Genomic DNA, 11,901 nt, shown 5'->3' on the forward strand with positions numbered 1-11,901 from the left:
TACCTCATAGTTGTTTTGATTTGCATCTCCCTGATGATTAGCGATGTGGAACATTTATTCATGTGCCTTTTGGTCATTTGTATTTCTACTTTGACAAAATGTCTGTTCATTTCTTCTTCTCATTTTTTTATGGGATTAGATTTTTTTTCTTGTTAAGTTCTGTCAGTGCCTTGTATATTTTGGATATTAGCCCCTTATCTGATGGGTATTGGGTGAATAGTTTCTCCTACTCAGTGGGTGGCTCTCGTATTTCCTTTGAGGTGCAGAGTTTCTCAGCTTAATATTGTCCCATCTGTTTATCTCTTTTTATACTTGTTTGGAAAGTGCTGTTTCCTCCTTGAAAATGCCTTTAGACTCAATTTCACATAGTGTTTTACCTACATGTTGCTCTATATACCTTCTGGCTTCAGATATAATATCAAGATCTTTAAACCATTTGGGTTTTACCTACATACATGGTGTTAGCTGGGTGTCTGAGGTCACTTTTTTGCAAGAGACCAACCAGTTGTGCCAACAACCACTTGTTGAAGATTTAAGATTTCTTGCTCCTTTATCAAAAATTAGGTGACTGTATATCTGGAGAACATTCTTTGAGTACTCAAGCATGTTCCACTGATCTGCAGGTCTGTCTTTATTCCAATACCATGCTTTTTTGATAATAGTTATTTATTATGCTTTGTAATACAGTTTAAAGTTGAAGAAATTAATGCTTCCCATATTCCTTTCCCCAAGGATTGCTTTAGCTATTTGAGGGTGTTCATTGTTCCAAATGAATTTCAAAAGTGTTTGATCCACGTCTATGAAAAATGGCATAGGTATCTTTAAAGGAATCACATCAAATATGTACAATGATATAGTGAGAATTTGACATTTTAATGATGTTAATCCTGCCAATCCATGATCAGGTATGTGTTTCCATTTTCACATATCCTCTCTTATTTCCAAGAGGAGCAGGGTTTTATAGTTTTTTTTTTTTTTATAGGTCCTTCACGTCTCTAGTCAAGTTGACTCTTTTAATTTCTAATCCAGGTTATTAGGTTTCTTTCTCTATTTCTTTGTGAGTTTTGCCAAAGGTCTAACAATCTTGTTTATTTTTTCAAAGAACCAACTTCTGCTTTCATTGATCTTTCAGATTGTTATTTTTGGGTTTCCACTTCATTGAATTCTGCTCTTAGCTTTGTTATTTCCTTCTGTCTCCCTATTTTTGGGTCCTTTTATTTTGATTATTATTTAATTTTATAAGCTGCATCATTAGGCTATTGAGGTATGCCCCTTCTTTCTTCTTGATGTGTGTTGCAAAGCTATAAATTTTTCTCTCAGTACCGCTTTTGCTGTGTCCCATAGGTTCTGATAGTTTATGTCTTCATTGTCATTTGTTTCCAGGAAAGTTTTGATTTCCTCTTTGATTTCATCTCAGACCCACTGGTTGTTCAGTAGCAGGCCGTTTAATTTTCAGTTGTTAAGGTTCTTCTTCTTTGTGCCTTTGTTAATCACATCTAATTTCAGAGCCTTGTGGTCAGTGAAGGTAGCCTGCAAAATTTCTATCCTCTTGATTTTATGGAGGTATGTTTTATGTGTTATCACATGGTCTATCCTGGAGAATGACCCATGTATATTGGATGTCATATACATGACATCTATCCCCAGAAACCAGGATACACATGAGTCATTCTCCAGGATACTAGGTCTCTAGTATCTATACTAGTATCTCTAGCATCTATACTATGTCTTTTTATTCCATTTCTCTTTTCAGGGCTAGTATATTTTTGTTGGGTTTCAGTCTGGTTGACCTAAGTGTTGACAGGGCCGTGTTGAGGTCGCCACAATTATTGTGTTACTATTAATATCCTCTTTCAAATTTGTCAATAATTGTATTAGATATTTTGCTGGTCTTTCATTGGGTGCATGTATGTTCGGTAGTGTGATTTCTTCCTGTTGCATATGTCTCTTGTTTGGTACAAAGTGCACTTCTTTGTTCCTTACAACTTTTCTGAATCTAAAGTTTGTGTTATCTGATATTGATATGGCCACCCAAGCTTTTTTAAGGATGTTGTTTGCTTGGATGACTTTCCTCCAGCATTTTATTTTGAGTCTATATTTGTTCTGAGCATTCAGCTGTGTTGCTTTTAGGCAGTAGAAGGTTGAATTCATCTTTTTGATCCATTTAGCCACTCTGTGTCTCTTAATTTAGTCCATTGACATTGAGGGAGATGATTGTAATGAGATTTAATGTCATCTTCGTGTATAAGTTTGGTGTGTCTGTTGGTCTGTCTTGTCTTAAAGTACACCTTTCAGTTTTTCCTTTAAGGATAGTTTTGCATCTGTGAAGTTTCTGAGCTGTTGCTTATCCATGATGCTATATAGTATCCTTCCTTCAAATCTGAACGTGAGTCGGGCTGGGTGCAGTATTCGGGTGACACATCCATTTCATTCAGTCTTGTCACAATATCCCACCACTGTCTTCTGTTCTTGAGAGTTTCTTGTAACATGTCTGCTGTAAATCTTAAAAATGCTCCTTTGGGGGCCGGGCGGTGGCGCTAAAGGTAAGGTGCCTGCCTTGCCTGCGCTAGCCTTGGACGGACCGCGGTTCAATCCCCCGGTGTCCCATATGGTCCCCCCAAGCCAGGAGCAACTTCTGAGCACATAGCCAGGAGTAACCCCTGAGCATTACCGGGTGTGGCCCAAAAATAAAAAAAAATAAAAATAAAAAGAATGCTCCTTTGAATGTAATTTCCCTTTTTTATTCTGCTGCTTTCAATATTCTATCTTTATCTGTGACTAGGATGTGTCTTGGGTGTTTTTCTTCAGGTCTCCTTTAGCTGGTACTCTTCGGACATGCAGGATTTGATTGTATGCAGTCTTTAGCTCTGGGAGTTTCTCTGTGATGATGTCTTTGATTGTTGATTCTTCCTTGGGATCCTTTTCCTGGGCCTCTGGGACTCTAAAGATTCTTATGTTGTTTCTGTTGAGTTTATCAAAGACTTCTATTTTCATCTGTTCAAATTCTTTGGGTACTTTTTCATTGTTTGATCATTTGCCTTAAGGTTCTTTTCCAGCCTCTTCTGCTGTATAGAGTCATTCTGCATTTCATCTTCCAGTTCACTGATTCTGTTCTTGGCTGCTGTTACTTTGTTGGAGAGGCTTTCCATTGAGGTTTTCAGTTCAGCTACCACGTTTTGAGATCTGTTATTTCAATTTGAAGTTTTCTGATTTCTATCTTTGTGTTCTGTTCAGCTAGAGATTTTTTTTATTTCAGTGAGGATCCTCCATATTTCTATTCTAAACTCCTTATCTGAGAGATTAATCAAATGGTTGGTATTTTTTGTGTCATCCAAGCTATCATCTTTATTCTCTGTGCATGGTTTTTGCCTGCAAGGTTTCCCCATTGTTACACTTGTAGTGTGGTTTTTTTCCTGCATGTTGTGGTGGTGTTCATTAGTTAGAAAGAGCATGTGGCTGTGAAGTGAAACAGGGTAGCTGTGCTCTTCTGGAACCTCTAGGAGAGAGACTTCGCTGGGCCCTTCTCGGCACTCTCAGGAGAGTTTCAGGAGACAGAAGAGTAAAGAAACATACAAAGGCAACAGGTCCCCTCCATCTCTCCCAGTTTGTAATTTCAGAGCAGGGGCAGACCCCTCCCACCTGCCTTCAAAGACAAAGGATCTGCCTTTCTGTCAGAGCAAACTTGGTAGCTGGTTTTCACTCACTCACTCACTCACTCACTCACTCACTCACTCACTCACTCACTCACTCACTCACTCAGTCTTTCTTGGCCTTTCAGCTTGGGTGCCTCTAAGAGAAAATTTTTGCTGGGCCCTTCTTGGCCCTCTAAAAAGAGGTTCAGGAGACAGAAGAGTAGAGAAACAGTAATAGGTGACAGGTCCCCTCAGTTTCTCCCAGTTGGTAATCTGACTGGTATCATTTCAATTCCATAGTGATCTCGCAATAAAAAACTGGAGAGCCTGGAGGCTGAAGATCTTATGTCTCAGTGTCACATTAGAAAATTACCTGACCTCATCCTATGAGGAAAGTTCTGGCTCAGGAGCCTCTCTGTGGGTGGGTGCTGGTGGAAAAATAAGTCAGGAATGGAAACTGCCATAGGAAGGAAGGGTTAATTCATGTCTTACCTATTGATATCAGGAGTTGGCAACAGGTTAATTTAACAATAAAATCATTGTTTACATTTATAAAAATATTTTGATCTTTTATCATTTTATTGTTAACTAATTAATGTTATTCAAAATTATATATGTAATTATAACTTAATTGTAACACAAAATTATGTTCTAGTAAAAACCTCATGAAATTTAGCAAATTGTCATTACTACATTTTTACATTTTTTTATATATGAACATGTGTTCTCAACTTTAAATAATAAAGCCATTATTAGTTTAATCACTGAAAATGCATATATTGCATTTTCTAAATAGTTGCTTCTGTTTAGAAAAATTCACACAACTTTAAAAATGGAACTGGTTATAGTTATTTTAATATTCTTACTAAGGATCTTTACATTGAGTGTAATGCTATTTATTAATTCATCCCAATTTTTTCCTTAAAAAATTAGTTGGGGCTAGAGCAGTAGTATGGTGTAAAGGTTGATTGCCTTCATGTGGATGACCCAGGTTTGAATCCTGACAACCTATATAGTCCCCTGAGCCAGCTAGCTGTGATTCCTGAGCTCAGAGCTAGATATAAACTAAATGTGAGCACCACTGGGTATGGACACACTCTTATGCCCCCAAATAAAATTATATAATAAAGAAAAATTATTTGATGCGACACACTTAAATATTTTATTTTTATTCACTATGTATTATAAACCACAATTTGAAATAATTCCTAGAAAATTGATTTACTATGTAAGTTTTGGTATTGATGGCCTTTCTTGCTATTTTATTTATGGTAACTATCCTAATTTTTTGTACAGCTATGAATTAATTTTGTTCCAGTGTATACTTAGATTAGTTGAAGACCCTAATTTATTTATGTATTGACTGTTAATGGATATTGGGGTTTTCTAAATTTGTTTAAAGTTTTCTAAATTTTTACAAAATTAGAACTGTCATTATTAATGGTCCCCCTACTTATTTTTAGTGAACACTGTTATTTATTTCCTAACAATAACTCTTTTTTGCAATCATTTGGCTGATTCCTTCTTTACTTTATTTCAAATTATTATCTTCTCTGTAGGTTAATAATAAATATTATTTTTACTTGCATTTCTTCATAACCTTTGAAGTTTAGTTGCTTTTCACAAATTTATTATTATTTAGTTATCCTCCTTTATAGTATGGTCTATTCAAGTCATTGGCTTAATTTTCTATTGAATATAGGTCATGCAAACAGATTTGTTACTCTACCTTTACTTTATGTTAAGTTGGTCTTGAAGAAGAATTCTATTTAATATCAATAAAGCCAGTTTATTAGCATCATCTTTATTCTTTGTTATTGTTAGAAAAAATTTCCTATTTCAAAGTCCTAAAATATGTTTCTTGGGTTTTGGTCTTTGTTTTTAAAGATAGTTTTTGAAATAGCTTTTATCTTTACTTTAGTTTTTGTCTTTATATGTATTTACTGTCCCTATAAACTGACAAGTTGATTTTAGTTTATGACACAAGTGAGTCTTTTTATATCCCTCTATGGATATTCAGCTTTTTAAGAATCATATAATAAGTAATACAAAATAATTTCTCTTGTCCTCTTTGCCATGTATCAAGTGACTCTTTATGTCTATTTCTTTCTCTTTTTCCTAATTCTGATGCTATTTTATACTATGGATATACCTGTTTGTTCATTAATTTGTTTTTTGTTTGTTTGTTTGTTTTTGGGGCCACACCTGTTTGATGCTCAGGGGTTAGTCCTGATTATGCACTCAGAAATCACTCCTGGCTTGGGGGGGGGGCCATATGGGACGTCAGGGTATCGAACCACGGTCTTCCTACGCTAGCGTTTGCAAGGCAGACACCTTACCTCTAGCACCACCTCTCCGGCCCCCATTTATTTGTTTTATTTTTTTGCTACATTCGCTATGCTCAGGACTTAACCTTGGCTCTCTGCTCACAGGTCACTTCCAAAGATGTTTGGGGCATTATGAGTCCTGGAGATGGAACTTGGGTCAGCTGCATGCAATGCAAGCACTCTAGCCACAATACTCTCTTTCCAGCTCTCTATTTTTATTCTTTACTTCTAGCACACAGTCATAGTTCTCAAGTTTATAATAGTTCTTAGTGCAATTTTAGTCCTCTAGCTTTGTTGCCATCCCTTAAAGTTGATTGTCATAGGTATAATACCCTTCTATATTTTAAGTATCATGCTAATTGAACAAGTAGGATTATACAATAGACTTTAAATGAATGTTATGGTAATGTTGGAGGTTAAATAGAAAGATAATGCTGAGGAGAGCCAATGAGAGAATTCCATGCCTACTGGACAATAATAGTTTCTCCTTTTTTGGTTTTGAAAATTTCAAAATTGAGATTGTTGTTAATGGCTTTATAAAGAAAGATAAATTATAGTGGATATGATTGAATAATACAGGGGCAATAAAGTTGAATTTGTATAACTCAAGGAATATACAGTTTGATAAATTTGTGCTCTAAATATGAATAAGATAACATAGGAAACCTAAATAAACTCAATAAATTAATATAGATACTGCTTTATGAAGAAAGTATCATTTTGAATATTTTTATGATTAAAATATATTTATGAAAAAACTTCAGGCTTGAAACTTTATTTTTTAGCATGTCATCATTTTCTTGCTGAGGAAGTCTCAAAAGAAAAATCTTAAATAGAAGGAAATTTTGACCTTGACTTGCCATTTTCAATCTAGGATGGTCTGTGTACCAGCATAGAAAATATAGTATGTGGACAGATGACATTAAAAGTGATGAGAATTTAAATGCATTTTTACCCCCAGGAAGATATAAAGAAGAGAAGTTAAAAGACTGAAATGCTTTATTTATTGGAGCATATCAAGTGTATTTAACAAATGTTTACTTCTTCTTATTTGGACATTATAACTCTTTGCAGTCTTATTTAGAAACGCCTTCATGGGTTTTCTAATTTAAATCTGTAGTATCAATCAAATATGATAGCTTCAGCTTGCAAGTACTTGAGCTAAAACTAGAAAGAGTTCAAATAAGTGGAACACATTGAAAAATGAAGCCTTAAACCATGGAATCAGTGAGGGTAAGAAACAGTTTTATTTTATATGATTTGCAGGGGAAAGAACCATTTGGCCTTTAAAAGATAGTTTCTATAGCTACTGGGCTGAATCAAAAGAATATGCTGTCACAGCATACCTCTACTTCCCCTTGATACCTCTACTGCTTTGTGGTACTTACCAAGGCAAAGAGTTTTCAGAAGCCTACTTACTTATTCTATAGCTGATGTGCTTCAGAAAACTGTAAGAAGTAGACTTGCCTTGTAAGAATCTCCTCACATTCCCAAGAGTTAAAAAGACTTACAGAAAGGGTTCTTGCCAGGTAGAACATGTTGAATAACATCAGCCTACAACTAAAATTTCATATGTGATTTTAAAAATTGAGGCTGACCTGAAATTGTAAAACATTCAGACTTTATACTTGATTTCTTTTTAAAAAAGATGGGCTAAAAGAATGATTTTAGAAATAATCCTGAAGTGATTGCTTTTAACTCGTATATAATGTCATCCAAATAGCACTAAGCAATTAAAATCTAAAAGAATCATGATGAAATTTTCATTTTTGGAACAATATATACATTTAAATGTTATTTTACTCTAGTTTTATTGTTATGCAACATTTGTACAAATGATACTCTGATTTTTTATACAAAATTCTCCATTGTATGGACTTTCTATAGCAATAGTCTCAAGTGGCAAGAGGGGAGAAATTCAGTCTTGCTTTAATATTTTATATATTAATTTTTTATTTCATAAATTTTTTTATTTCATAATTTTTTTATTTCATAAATAACTAATATATCCTATATAATTTCAGGATTATAATCGTGGGAGATCATCTCTCTAATAAAAACCCATTTCCAATATTAGAATAGTTCCCTGGTCAAAAAAGCCTAGATATTAGAATAATGTACCTAACAAATAATTGAAAATAAAAAACAGGGGCCAGAGCTTTATAGCAAGTAGGGTGTTTGTTTTGTACTTGACCGACCTGGTGTCCTATAATGTCCCCCCAAGCTTACATGGAGTGATTTCTGAGTGCAGAGCCAGGAGTAACCCTGAACACAGCCGAGTGTAGCCCCAAAACTAACAAACAACTAGAAGAACTGAATGAAACAGTCTAGGGTTTTATAGATGGAAAGGGCTGCATAGCGTGGGAATTGGAAATGCTCATAGCCTTATATTTTAAGGCTGCCTGCTGATATGCCAAGTCTCTGCTTTTAAAGTACCCATTGAACTCTATTGTTTGTTTGTTTGGGGAACACCTGGTTTTGCTCTAGGGTTATTTCTGGCTCTGCTCAGGAATCACTCCTGGTGGATGTGGGGGACCATATGGGATGTAAGCATTGAATCTGAGTATGCTGCATGCAAGGCAAGCATCTACTCATTGTACTATCTTTTTCTCAGGTCTACCTACTGAATATGTGTTTACTAACTATTCTTATTATCTCTGTCAATGTAAATAATGAATTACCTTTTCAGAACTAGGGTGGATGATCAACACTGTGGTAAATAAATGGCCAGCCTGTGAGCTCACTTGGTGCAGCCCAGGTGACTCTAAAGTTTGGACAATCTATCCAAGTATGTCCTTAGGCGACTGTTTAATTCTCTGTCCCTGACACCTAGCAGGACAGACTTCAATGTGCTAATCCAGTTGACTTTATATAGTATGATAGTTGCATTAAAATCTTTAAAAATGATATCTTCATTAGCCACCTACACTAACTACCTTCATGAACCACAATCAAAAAAGCACGAGCCAGCTCTGAAGCTATCTTTTCAGAATAAATATCTCAGATCCTCAAACAGGTTGTTTTATATTTGAAAATTCTTTTAGAAATTTTATTACCATGACTATATTTGAGTATTAGAATCAGCATAGTCTTACTTTTTTGTTTGTTTTGTTTTGTTCTTGGGTCACACCCAGCTCTATTCAGGTGTTACTCCTGTCCCTATGCTCAGAAATCATCCCTGGCAAGTACAAGGGACCTTATGAAATGCTGGGAATCTGTCCTGGGTTGGCAATATGCAAGGCAAATGTTCACAGAGATAACTCTGTGCTATCTCTCTTGACCCCAAAATGAGCATGTTTTCTTCAAGAAACATACACAAGATAATTTTCTTTTTCATAGTAAACTGATTACATGAAAAAGTCATGGTTGTTTTTTTCGCAATACACTACAAGTTTTTTTCATTATTTAAAAAGTAAAAGTAAGGATGGTAGCATGTATCTTAAGTTTGGTCTTAAGAGCAATGGTCATTTTAAAAAATGGCTGAGTACGACTCAGGGCGGATGATGGTTCAAATCCCGGCATACCATATGGCCCCCCATGCCTGTCAGAAGTGATTTCTGAGGGCAGAGCCAGGAGTAATCCCTGAGCATCTCTGGGTGTGACACAAAAACAAAAAACAAACAAAAACAAAAGAAAAATTTGGCTGAGTAATCCATGATAGAGATTCATATTTTCTTACTTGATTATGTTTATGTCTAATCATCAAAATATCCCTAATTTCTTTTCACTCATTTTACCCTGAAATTCAATTTTCTGCTAACAAGCCCAAGGAAGATCAATTGGACCAAAAATAAAAAATAAAAAAGGTTATTTCTGATACATCTCTAGGACAGAATGTTTTCAGCTCCTATGTAGATATGGGGAATAAACAAAGAATCTTGAGGCAAAATAGATAAAAGGAGATAAATGGGGGAAAAATCAATTAAAAGGAGTTTAAAAATACCTTATGAATAGTCATATCTTCTTTTTTTTCCAAAATTAGCATTGTTTTATTAAATCAATTTTAAAAATGTTCACTGTATAAAAGTCAACAAGGGTTTTAACAAAGGCAAAATATAAGTATTTTACAATATTTATATATTAGCAGAAAATTTTGTCTAAGATTAACTCTGATGTTCCTTTCGTTATATTAAAGAAAATAAAATAAAAGTATATTAGTATTGGAATGTCAGTTAATCCACTCTCTGTGATTTGGGCCATCCAGTACAATTGTAATTAATATTAAGAACCAGTTTGACTAAAAAGTAGAGAAACAGTGGCAATTAGAATGTCTTACTACTTCACAGTCACACTCCAATGAGCACCATAGAGAGGTATAGAATAGTCATATCTTCTATTTTGGGGAACTTCTATTAGAAATACATGTCAGCCCCAGGATATGACTTGTTGCCTTTAATGCTGAGTAGTGGACAGATGCCAATATTTATAAATATAAATTGTATTTTACAAATTTGAGTTAAATAAATCTTTTTAAGAAAAATCACAAAGCAGACTGGAGGGCTAGAAGTGATTTTGACATATTTGTAGAATACTTGGAGATCTTTGTATACAGTAAAAATATTAATGTATCTAAACATGTACTTTTGCTTATTGCTGAGTAATATTTGAATTGCTAATTCTGAAATAAAATGCACAAGAGGAAAGAGAAATAATTCTTTGACATTTGAAAGCAAGTGACTTTTAAGAATTTAATCTCAGAAAATATCAATAATTTTTATAGGCATGGTGTGAGAATGTTGTATAAAAACTTAGACCCCTATATTATTATTATCTAAAAGGCAGTTTTCTTTGCTAGCTGGTCATGGACTTGAAACAAAGTTAAGCTTATGATGAGAATTCAGTTCTATCATAAGAACATGATAGTAAGAAAGTTTAGAAAATTGTGACTGTTTCTAGACAAACCAACATTTTAGCTAGTGGTATTATTGGGAGAGTGGCTGCAAAAAAACAAAGCATAATATAACATTTCTATTTGTAGTAAGATTAATCTTCCACCCTGAGTGAAAGTAGAAGCAAGCAGCAGTCTTCCTCTGCATGCTTTGTAAATCACAGTAGAAGGGTTTGCTTAAAGCAGTCACCTAGTTTTCTCTATGGTGGTGGTTGGTAGGACCACCATATGCTGGCTTGGGCCTGAGCCAGGGCAACACAGGAAAGCTTTTGCATTCCAACTATCCACTCTTGCTTGGAAAAAAGCTTGTTTTGTATGTGGTGTGAGTGTCCAACTTATTTGTACACAAAGGGAAGCTGAAATTTCACTTCCACATGAAATTAGTGAATAATGGCTTTCAAGATTCACTGAATAAGCATGCCTAAAACACAGTCAGCATTTTAAATCTATATAGGATGCCAGCCATCTGGATGAAAAATAAATCAGTTATGCTTCTACTTAGTGAGCATCAGAGGTAAGGCAGGGTACAAGCAAAGTGGATGGATGTTACAATGAAGCTTTTGCTCTCACTGGACTTTTGGTATGATCTACTTTTGTCACTTCCATGAATGTATGTTACTGGCATAACTGATCAAGCCACAGTGTATATACCTTGTTGTCTAATTGTATTTCCTTATTGTATCTGTTTAATACTTGAAACCATTCTATTTTATTTTTATATTTTCTGCTCAAAATGTACCCATACATTTATCTTGGAGGTTAGATGTTAGGAAGTAGATGTCTGTATGACTAAGTTTATAACTATCTACAATACTAAAATAATATAATACTGGATAAAATAGGTTTACCTAGATGTTGTGATTATAAGATCTAATTTTATGTAATTTAAGATTAAGTCATTAATATATGATTTGATAAAATTTTATTTAATGTTTTTTAAATACTGTAATTAGAGCAATTAAGATGAAGTTTACTCTTTTTAGGTAGTAAGACAGTTCTTTCTGTGTAATTAGAGTTGAAATGTGAGAACTAAAATGAGGAAAACAGATGGAAT

The sequence above is a fragment of the Suncus etruscus genome, chromosome 5 (genome assembly GCF_024139225.1).
Source record: "Suncus etruscus isolate mSunEtr1 chromosome 5, mSunEtr1.pri.cur, whole genome shotgun sequence".
Classification (NCBI taxonomy): Eukaryota; Metazoa; Chordata; class Mammalia; order Eulipotyphla; family Soricidae; genus Suncus; species Suncus etruscus.